We start from the raw sequence: 10,761 nt of genomic DNA, 5'->3' as shown, positions 1-10,761 counted from the left end.
GTTTAAATACTTTTTATAATGGATATAAGAGAAATTATTTTATATTTTAAACGGTTAAATTTTGTCAGTTTAAGCCAAAGTTTAAGAAAAAATTATATTTGCCAATAAAAAAAAGTATTTAAATAAAAAAATATTATTTACTTTTTAAAGATTTTCCATTTTTATACCTAAATAATCATACGTTTCTACATTTATTCATATATGCTTAAAGTTTTAATAAAATTTTAAGTTAAAAAGCTATATTTTTACAACCATAGCGTAAAGAAAATGTATATTAAAGTAACCTAAAAAATTAACAGAATTTAGTATAGTGTTTTTTTTAAATTCAAATATCAAAAATCCACTTTAAAATTAAGATTGCAGCGAAAAGTTTCTTGTGACGTAACGATATAAAAACTCTTAAGAAGTGCAAAACGTAACTTCTTACAAGTCACTTAATTATTTCACTTATCGAATACGGTTTACATCGAAAAATATTTTAAGACCATTTCGATATGGTCATACTGTTTTTCATTTGTTACTACCTCTGTAATAAATCATATTAAACAAAAAATAAAAATTTAATTTTTTAACACAAAATTCTAATAAAAATTAGTGTAAAAACATTTAAGCTTATTTTACTTGTATATTCTATAAAGAATTTGTGACTTATCATTCAAATATTTTCTTGTTTTCTCTTATGATCGTTTATTTTTTTAATAAATTCAGTTTAAAAAAATGCTTTTGTTATAATTTTTTTTTTCTACTTCTATTTTCTTGATTTTATAAGTTTTTGGCTTAGACTCTATTTTTATGTTATTGAACTTTTTTTGAGTACATTTTGAATAAAACTTTTCTTAATAGATACATTACTTAGTTTATTTTCGTTCGTTTTTCATTTTTTTTTTTCATTTAATTGGTAGTTTTATTTTAACTTAAAAATAAAGAAAAAATAACTATTAGCTTATAAGTGTTTGTGAAAACATGTGGTGTACGACTCAATAACCGAAAGGTTTATTTTGTGCATAAAGTTCGTATATCAGATTTTTTAGCGCTTTTTTATTGTTCAATAAACAATATTCTGTTATATTGTTAATTTATTTACGCTGATCTCACAGTATTCACTTTCGTTTCGTTTGTAATCAAATTATAAGAGTGCTTTTTTAGAACTTGAAAAGTTAAGGAACCATAATACTAATTAAGAACCGAAACATAGAGATATTAAACAAACTCGTATACAAACAACTATTTCTTTAAAATGTTCTAATTTTAAAAATAGTTTAAATTTTAATTGTATAAATAGAAAAACAGTTGAACTGACTTCAAGCAAGTTTTAATCAATTTTAGTAAACTGTAAAGCTGTAAAAAACTTTAAATACGTAAAATAAGAACTAAAGATCTACAAGTAAATAACTATTGGTTTTGATTTTTATAACAAATATTAAATAATTTATTAATATTACTCAAAACTGTTTTGAACTTCTTGTCAGTAGAAAACTAGGTATATTAAATTTGGTCAATATGAATTCTTCAACAAAAAACCTTGAAATTTTTTCTTCGTTTTTAAAAAACAGCAATACAACTAATTTTTAATATAGAAAATAACAACGACAGAACACAGAACAATCTTTTTTCGAACATATCGACTTTAGTATTGAAATTTTGTGCAACTATTAATGACGGTTTAATTTAAAATTCTATAAAAAAGAATGTGGCTAGTTGTTTATTGTAAAAAATTTGATAATGAATTTAATCTATAATAACTTTAAATTAACGTCTTTAAAACTGTCATCAGATTAAAAAATAAATATTGCAAGATGTAAATAAAATATTTTAGTGTGGTTTGTTTTTATTTTCATAAGCTATTTGATCACTGTATAGCATTTTTGCACATTTAAAATTTTCTGTCTATTCAACGAGTTTTAGTTTTCATATTGACATAGAGTTTTTATTTTTCTTTGACAAATTTGTTAAGTGTAAAATAAGATTACAAGCATTTTGTTTTAGTTTGATATTTAACTAAACGATTATCAATTAAAGTCCATAATTAATAAAAAATAATATTATAATTCGTCAAGTTTGTCTTTAGTCTTATTTAAAAGCCTTAGATGTCTTAAAGTAGAAGGTTAATAATGTATAATTAATTAATTATTTTTGAGAATAAACAATTACTCAGTTTCACCGCAGAGCGGATTTTCAAATTGTGAATCTGTAGTAAAATAATAATGTTAAAAATGACAAATAATTAAAAATTGGTTTGAGTTAAGTTTATATACAAAAAAAATTAATAGAAAAATTAAAAATTATATTGATATAAAACAACCTTTAATTTAGAAACTATCAAATTTTAGTCTACAAACAATACAATTAAACCATAGTATACAGTGGGGTATTGATATCTAATGGTTTTAAATAGATAAAAACTTTTAAGAGTTAGAAGTTATGGAGTAGTAGATACATATTATTAAGCACACAGTTCTAATAATTAATTAATAATGTAATAATGTTCAAAATAAAACCAGGAAGTAAACGTTAAAAATTTTTATGAAAGCATTGTTGTTGTTGTTGTTGTTGTTAACACAGTTGTATTATGATAACAAAGAATAAAATGGCTTTTTGTGAAAAACATTAGATAAGCAAAAAATAGAATGAGGTTTAGATTTCAGATGTTAAATTTAAAAAATAAGATAAAAATTAAATATATTTAGTTTAGAGATAATCAAAGAGAGTATAAACTACTAATAATCCAACTCAAAAAAATTTATACTAGTTCTCCAATAATTATGATTTACAACTGGAAATGGGTATATTATAAGGCATGCACAATTTATCTTATATCTTAATGAAATATATTTAATTAATAAACAGACTTGAAAAAGAGAAAAAATAAAAATAACATAGTTTTTACAGTTTAAGACTGAGAATGGAAATAATATTATAATACATGCACAAATAATAAAATATCTTAATAAAATTGATACCTTTGTGAGATATAAATTATAAATATTAATTTAAGTAATGTGGGCATTGGGTTATCAGTTCGTTTCTCTTGTTTAAGGTTTTCTTTTGTCTGCTAGGGCTATATGGAGTCTTTCTAGGTTACATAAAGTGCACATGTCAGTATGGTTTGTGTTAGTTTTTACTGATTCTACTATTTTCTATTCAATTGAGTATTTTATTTGGTTACTGTATTGATCCCATAGGTGATTTGCAAGTTGGATATAATTTTTGGGTTTGCTTTAAAAAGGTTTTGGGAAAGAGGTTTTGTGTTCATTATATCTAGACTTAAATGTTCTTTTGGTTGAAGCAATATAAATTTTGTGGTCATTTACGGATGTGGGAACTTTAGCTTGATATATGACATTACTTAGGCAAACTTGTTATCCACGGGCAGTTTTTTTTTGTTCTACAATTACAAAGTTTTTCGTATCTGATTTTTTCTTGAGTTTTTTGTTGTGTGAATTAATAAGGGCCATAACATTTGGTGTGCAGCAGTATGATATTTTTATAGAATTTCTGTTGATTACTTTGTGATAGATGCTGTCTTTCTTAAAATGTTTATCTACTAAATCTAGGAAAAAATTGCCAATTTTGGTCTTTACAGATTTACAAAAGGAGGGATTGTAATAAATGCAATTTCTTTTTCTAATTTTGTTAATGTTTGTACTATTAAACTGTTGGTAGGTTAAATTATATTTAAAATTACTTTTGTTTAATGCATTTTGGTATAAGCCTTTGATGTTATTAATAACTTCTTCATTTTTAGATAGTTTGCATAATCTTTTTTCAATCAATTTTTGTATATTGTTACGTATATTTTTAGGATAATTGGAATTGTTGTAGATGTAGCTAGTTTTGGAATTAGGTTTACGGTAGGGACTGTAGGTGTTTAGGGATAGGTCCAGGGAGACGTCAAGAAATTCGGTGCTAGTGCTGCCAATATCAATTGTAGTTTCAAAGCCTATTGAAGACATTTTTTTATAAGGGACTTTTTAATTTTTTCAAGGGTGGTTCTAGAGGATTGTTTTAAAATTGCAAGACCATCATCTCTATATAAGCCTATATTTGATGGACCTGTGGTTGGGGATATTTCGCTTATGATGTATAAGCCTATTAAATCGCATGGGTTAATAATGTAGAAATTTTTAGAAAAAAAAAACATACCTAAGTATGGCATGTTACAAATAACGACCGGTAAATGTGCAAAAAGTAAGTTTTGTTGAATTAAACTGAATTAATGTTTCAAATTAAACAAATTTTAAAATATAATCCTAATTGTTACGTCAGTATTAAGTTGTGAAACACGTTTTAGAAAGCTTGTAGAAACTCAAGTTTGCACGAAACTCAAGTTTTCCTCAAGTAGAGAAAGCATTGAGATGTTTTTATTTCGTAGCTTCGTAATTTTTATACCAAAAAATACGAGAAGTTTTTAGTAGTTCTAAAGTTTTTTTTTACTGAATGTTGTTACTGTGTATTGTTATATCACAGCAAAGGTAATATATAAACTTTAAATGCTAACATCTTTTAATTTTTTTTTATCACTTTATTGTAATAAGTAAATAAATAGCTTATAAGAATTGAATTTAAGTATCAAGTGTTAGAAACCTATGAAAAAACCTAATATATTTTCATTCCTATAGTTGTTTGTCTAATAAATAAAAATATCAAAAAAGTGCGTTTTGAGTAGTATAATATTTGTTTGATACATTTAGATTACAAAAACAAGAAAATGAAATAACAAAGTTTTTTTCACTAATCAAATAATTTTTTTACAAAAAAGAAAGAGTTTAACTTAAAGTAAATAGTTCAAAATTAATTTTTTTGTATTTCAAAAAACTGTTTAACTTATTACTTATACGGAAATGTTAAATAGTGATTAAACATTATTTTTTAGAGCTTAGTTAAAGATCCAGTAAAAGTTAAAATGCCAGTAAACTTTACTAGAAAACAATAAACTTCCGAATCTGTAAAATAAAATTTAAAGTAGTAATAAAATCCGTTGTAATTATCTCAAAAAGTAAGTTTGATGCAACTTCAAATGTTTGTTCAATGGCCTAAAATTTAATCTTTTATTTTGAAACTAGTTAAAATAATGGCTGGTTTGTTTCGAATTTGTTTATAATTTTCCACTAATATTTATTTACATGTTAACTAGTTTAACAAAGTTTTATAGATAAGATACTAACGGTCTGAAGTAAAAGATAGAATGGTAAACAAAAGTCCTAAAAAGGACGACAAATTAGGTTTTTTACTGCTTTCGTTATTCTTGCAGCGTAAATATTTTTTAGGTAAACAATTTTTTAATCTTTTTAATTTTCAACATCTAAATTATTATGTCACCATAAATGTTTTGTGCAAACTATTCTTCAATTCATGTAAGCTAAAATTTTAAATAGGTTTTTTTAAGCTAAAATATTTTAAAAAGTTTTCATTAAAGCATGCTTTATTTAGTTGAAACAATTTTCAACTATTAGTTATAAATTGCTTCCGTATTAAACAGTTACAAACTTGTGTGAGTTTCTAGAAGATATGTCTTAAAAACACAGTACAGTTAATGAAAACGAAACTAACACATGACAATAGATATTAAGAAGAAAGAAATGATGATGTAAATTAAAAAGTGCAGGATATTTAGACTTTTCTTCAAACAGGTGCAATTCACAATGTTGTTAAAAACAAAAAAAAACGTTTTTAATGTTTGAATAAAATTTAGTTTTGCCTTATTTCAAACTAAAATTTAAAAGAAAATATCAATTTTGTTTTAGTGCGGTTGTTAATTTGTTACTTTACTTTGCTTTGGAAACTTTATGCTAAGCTTTACTAAACTTGTTATTTTAATTGTAGTTAGATTTTTAACGTGTTAAAAATAATATTAAATCCATGGATGCATGTAATACATGTATCAAATACTAAGGCTTAAAACGTTGAGTTTATAATACTAAAATCCTGAACATTTAAAACAATACTGTTTGATAATTTTCGTTATTATCATCTTTAATAAAACCAAGATGCATATACTAATTAAGTTCACCACTACTAAACAACTTGATTAAGTACTCGAGTAAAAATAGTTAAATGTGTGCTTTATGTGAGCTTTTTAAAAACTTTATTATAAAAGTTAAGTCATGTGATAAGGTTTAGTACATTTAGTAAGCGCTCTGAAGAACACTAAATAAATACTTTAAGGTTTGAGTTTTTTTAATGTTATTGAATTTAAATTTCTTTAGTGTTTGGAAATACATATCTTATTTGTTTATATATATTTTGTAACGTCACTATGAATGAATAAAGATTTTTTTTATTACGTTTGAACTTAAAATTGTTGAATGAAACTTTTTGAATTAGTGCATAAAAAATTAATTACAACTTATAAGGCAATTACATTGCAATAGTTTGTTATTTTGACTTTGCAAAGTTATTGTGGTAATTTAAATCTTATTTTGTTAAATATAAATTAGAATAAAAACAACTTGTTTACTAGTAGGCTTAAAAAAAATAAATTTATATACACTGTAAATTAAAGATGATAGAAAAGCTTTTTTTTGTTAACAAAACTTATAATTTTTTTTGTACATGCTAGTAGTTCTTTCCTTTTAGCTTAAACATCTTGTTTTTATTTTAAAAGTCAATAACTAACATATTTAAAAAAAATTGTCAACAGGAAATTAAGTTTTTAAATAAATACAAAATAAACTGCGTTTGAAAATGTTTATAATGACACTTTCTTAAGTTCACAAAAATGTTTTTGTAATCACGTAAGAATTACTAATTTTATGGGCTAATAATTGTTCCGTCAAAAAATAAACTTTATGCAAATTTTTAATTTGTTTGTTCTACATTCCGTTAACAATTCTTTTATAAACTGCTTTAATAATAACCAGTGAAGTTATTAGTTTCCATGCACAGCTTGATATCTACTAGATATTAGCTTATTGATGTAATTTTTATTTTTTTAAATTCTATCAGCTATTAAACTTGTTACTCGTGATTTTCTAAACTTGTAAGTTATCATCAAATAAATTAAGGGTTTAAATGTGTAGTTGCATTTGTGAAAATAAAAGCTTAAAAAATGTGTAAGAGAAACAATTATTTTTAGCTGTTACTTTTAAAATACTAAGGTTATGCACAACTGGTTGAATATTTGATATAATAAAAAGTTTTGAGTTAATCTTAAATTAACTTAACTAACCGAAAAAAAACTAAAAACTAAAAAAAAAACAACAGCATAAAGTAAAAAGTTTTAAGAAATTTATACAAAAAAACAGTTAAATGAAGTAATGTACCAAAACTTTTTTGTGACCTAATAACAATTAAATTTTTTGAGGCGTGCCAAATTTTAAGTATTACAAATAACTAAACTAGATCGCTTGTCGCAATCTGATATAAGTTTGATGAAAAATTTAAGGACCATGATGGTGTGGTCATAATATGTTTATTTAGTTTCAACCTCTACTATTTTGCTCTGTTTTCAATAATAAATTTTTAGTATTTGTCTGTTATTATTCACATTTAGATGTTAATATTTGTAAAAAAACATATAATTGTCCATCGACTACTTATTAAAAGTATTTTTACTTTTTACAAAATTTTTCCGTAGTAAAATTTTTGGATCTTTATTGCTTTCAAAAACATCATAAGACCTAATATGCATAAAAGCGAATAAAAACGTTAAACAGTATTTTTTTGGAAAATTACATACAAGTTTCGTTTAGAATAAAAAGAGTTTACGCAATTATTATCAAAAGTTTAAACTGACCATTTTTTAAAGAATTTCGTAGTTTTTTTTCTATTGTAAAAACCTATTGCACAATAATAATATTATTATATGTTTTGAATTATTAGAAGTTATATTAATTTTTAAGTAAAACTTTGTTTTTTATTTAATTGTTTAAATACTATTCACCATGACTGTTACTCATCTTTTTATATTTTTAATTTAATTACTGACGAGGTGTTTGGCAGAAACTTAGTTTGTAAAATAAATTCTTAAACGAATATACATATTTATATAAATTTAAACAATTTTTAATCATGTACTTTATGACATTTCATTTTAAAAATTAACGCATTATTACGTCAAAAAGAGAACGTGTGACGCAAATTTTTCGTTTTTTCAGCATTTCAACTAAAATGTATCACTTTTGTTTTTTTAGTTTGTAGCGACTGCTATTAGCTTATAAAAGTTTAAAAACTGATTGAAAATTATGTAACAAGTTTGATATATTTTTCAATTCTATATTATTTATGAATTGTAAATAAATTTATAAAACAAGCATTTTTATGAAGAACATAATAGTTATTTGATACATCTTAATATAGAACATTATTACCTGTTTCTGAGTAATTTTAGAATTTAATTTTAGTTTTTATCAAAAAGTACTGTTACTTAACTTTATTAAAGAAAACTTTAGATAAAAAAAAACTTAAAGTAGACAAAAACTATATAGTACCTGATTTATACATTGGAATATTTTTGATATAGTTTTTACAAAAAAAAAGTAAACAACAACTGAAAATTATTTTCTTAAGTTTAAAACTATTTTTTTAGGTAACAGAACTTATCAAACTTTTCTAAAGAACAAATAAAAGTCAAGAGCTCAGAAATAAAACATCATTTATTAATAAGTCCTAAGTAGGACAACAAATTGACATCATTTATACTTTTACTAATTAACATGCAGTTTCGAATTGCTCAGTATTTTTCAATCAGTAAAACTTAATTTATTTTAAACGTCCTAATTATTACGTCACTATGAATATTTCGCGCACGTATTTCTTAACTTCATGTAAACTCAAGTTTTAAAAAATTATTTCATTTGACTTATATTTTATATCAATACAAAATTGAGTGTGTTAAAAATATTTTTGGAAAATATTTGATCTTAAAATATTATGTAAACAGTAGAGAGACATATATAAAAAACGATAAACATAAACAAAAATATAAAGCTTTAAACTAACCTTAAAGTAAGCAGCTTTTCAAATTGTTCGTCTTATGTAAAACAAATTTACAACTTTAGGTTTGAAAAAAAAAAACAGTTTTTAAAATTGCTAATCTTAAGAAATATTTTGTTTTATTGATTTTAAAAAACTTTTATTTTAGAACTTCTAAGGAATTTTTTGTACAAAAAACTAAGTAGTAAAATAAAAAGGTATAAAAAATTTGGTAATATACTTTTAATTTTAAAAAAGCCTCATTGACAAAACAACTAGACATGTAAAAAGGATAATTTTAAATTATAATGATTATTAAAGAGATAGTTTCTTTAAAAAAAAATAGTTGTAAGATTCTTTTAAAGAAGACTCTTTTTAAAATTACTAATTTAGAATAAATAACAACATTACAGCTAACTTTATAAACAAAAAATAATTAAAAATAAAAACAGTAAGACATTGCAGTCTCCGTATAGTTACTATAAGGTAAGCTAAAATATTAATAATGCTAAAAACCTTTTTTTATTAGTTTTTTCTTATAGTTTAAAGTTACTTTGTTGAAATAAAAACTAAAAACATCAATGTCTATAATGACAAAAAAAAACCAAGTACAAAACAAAATATTAAACTTTTAGATATGTATAATATTTTTTTTATTTCTATGAAGCCTTAATTGATGTAGTCTTTCATCAAAAACGGTTTAATAAAATATAAAACAAACAGTAATCAAAATTATAAGTTTAAATAAAAGTCAATTTAGTCAGTAACAAACACTTGTGCTTATAAATAACTTAACAAGCATCAACTAAGACTGACTACAATTTAAATTAAAAAGGTATTCAAATTTTACTTTTAGAAAAAATTAATCAAATGCTTAACTACAAACCCCATAATCGAGTTTTCAAAATTTGTTTCTTAATGTTAAACTTAAAATTGGTTATACATTAGCCAAAAGTTTTCTTATTTTTATTTTGCTGGGTTATTGTTTAAGTGATAATGTTGATATTGTTACGTCACTATGTAGATTTATTGCACGTTTTTTCTTTTTATTTATTTGTTAAAACTTTTATTAAAATATACAATAAATAAAGTCAGTATTTTTCTTTGATACTAATAGGTTTTTAAAGTATTAAACTATCTACAGTTAAACTTTACAAAGGCTGATCAAGTTTATACAGAAAAAAAGAATTTTACTCTATAAACATAAAATAATTTTTGTGTTAATACCGTAAAAGCTAGAATACTTTTTTTTTATGCTACTTAACTTAGTTAAGAAGTAGTAGCGTTTGTTTATAAGCTATTGAATGATATAGTATGATTATTGCACAAAACAAGTTTAGGTTTACGACAATTCAAGTTCTGATTATTTAAATTTATAAACTCCTAGTTTTTGTAACCTTTTTCTATTAGTAAAATTATGTTTTCAAAATGTTAGTTGTAATTACCATAATAGTTTAGAATGTTAGAGCTACGTAAATATTTTTTTATTTTTATTATTTAAATTATCTTTATAATATCGATAAATAAGTTTTAACACTTACTAAAGTATGAATATATTAGTTAAAAAATATAATAAAAGTTTAGTCATCATGTTCTTATTTATTCTCGACACACATGACCTTTTATTTCAAGTTTAGTTTTATTTGATGAAGTACTCATTTAAAATTTTTTAAACATAGTATTGTCAGGTAACCGACTGTATTACAACTTTAACATTCAAACAAACTAAAATTTGAGTTTTAACCTCAAGGATTTGAAATTCTCTATTTTTATGTATAGAAGTAGTTCAACAAAAATAAATCTGACGGTTAAGTGTTAAATTTTTTATAACAAACTGCTTATTATAAA

Source organism: Thalia democratica, chromosome 3 (assembly GCF_965202585.1).
Source record: "Thalia democratica chromosome 3, ktThaDemo2.hap1.1, whole genome shotgun sequence".
In the NCBI taxonomy this organism is placed as follows: domain Eukaryota; kingdom Metazoa; phylum Chordata; class Thaliacea; order Salpida; family Salpidae; genus Thalia; species Thalia democratica.
The sequence above is the reverse complement of the archived record's forward strand: the minus strand, read 5'-3'. Positions refer to the sequence as shown.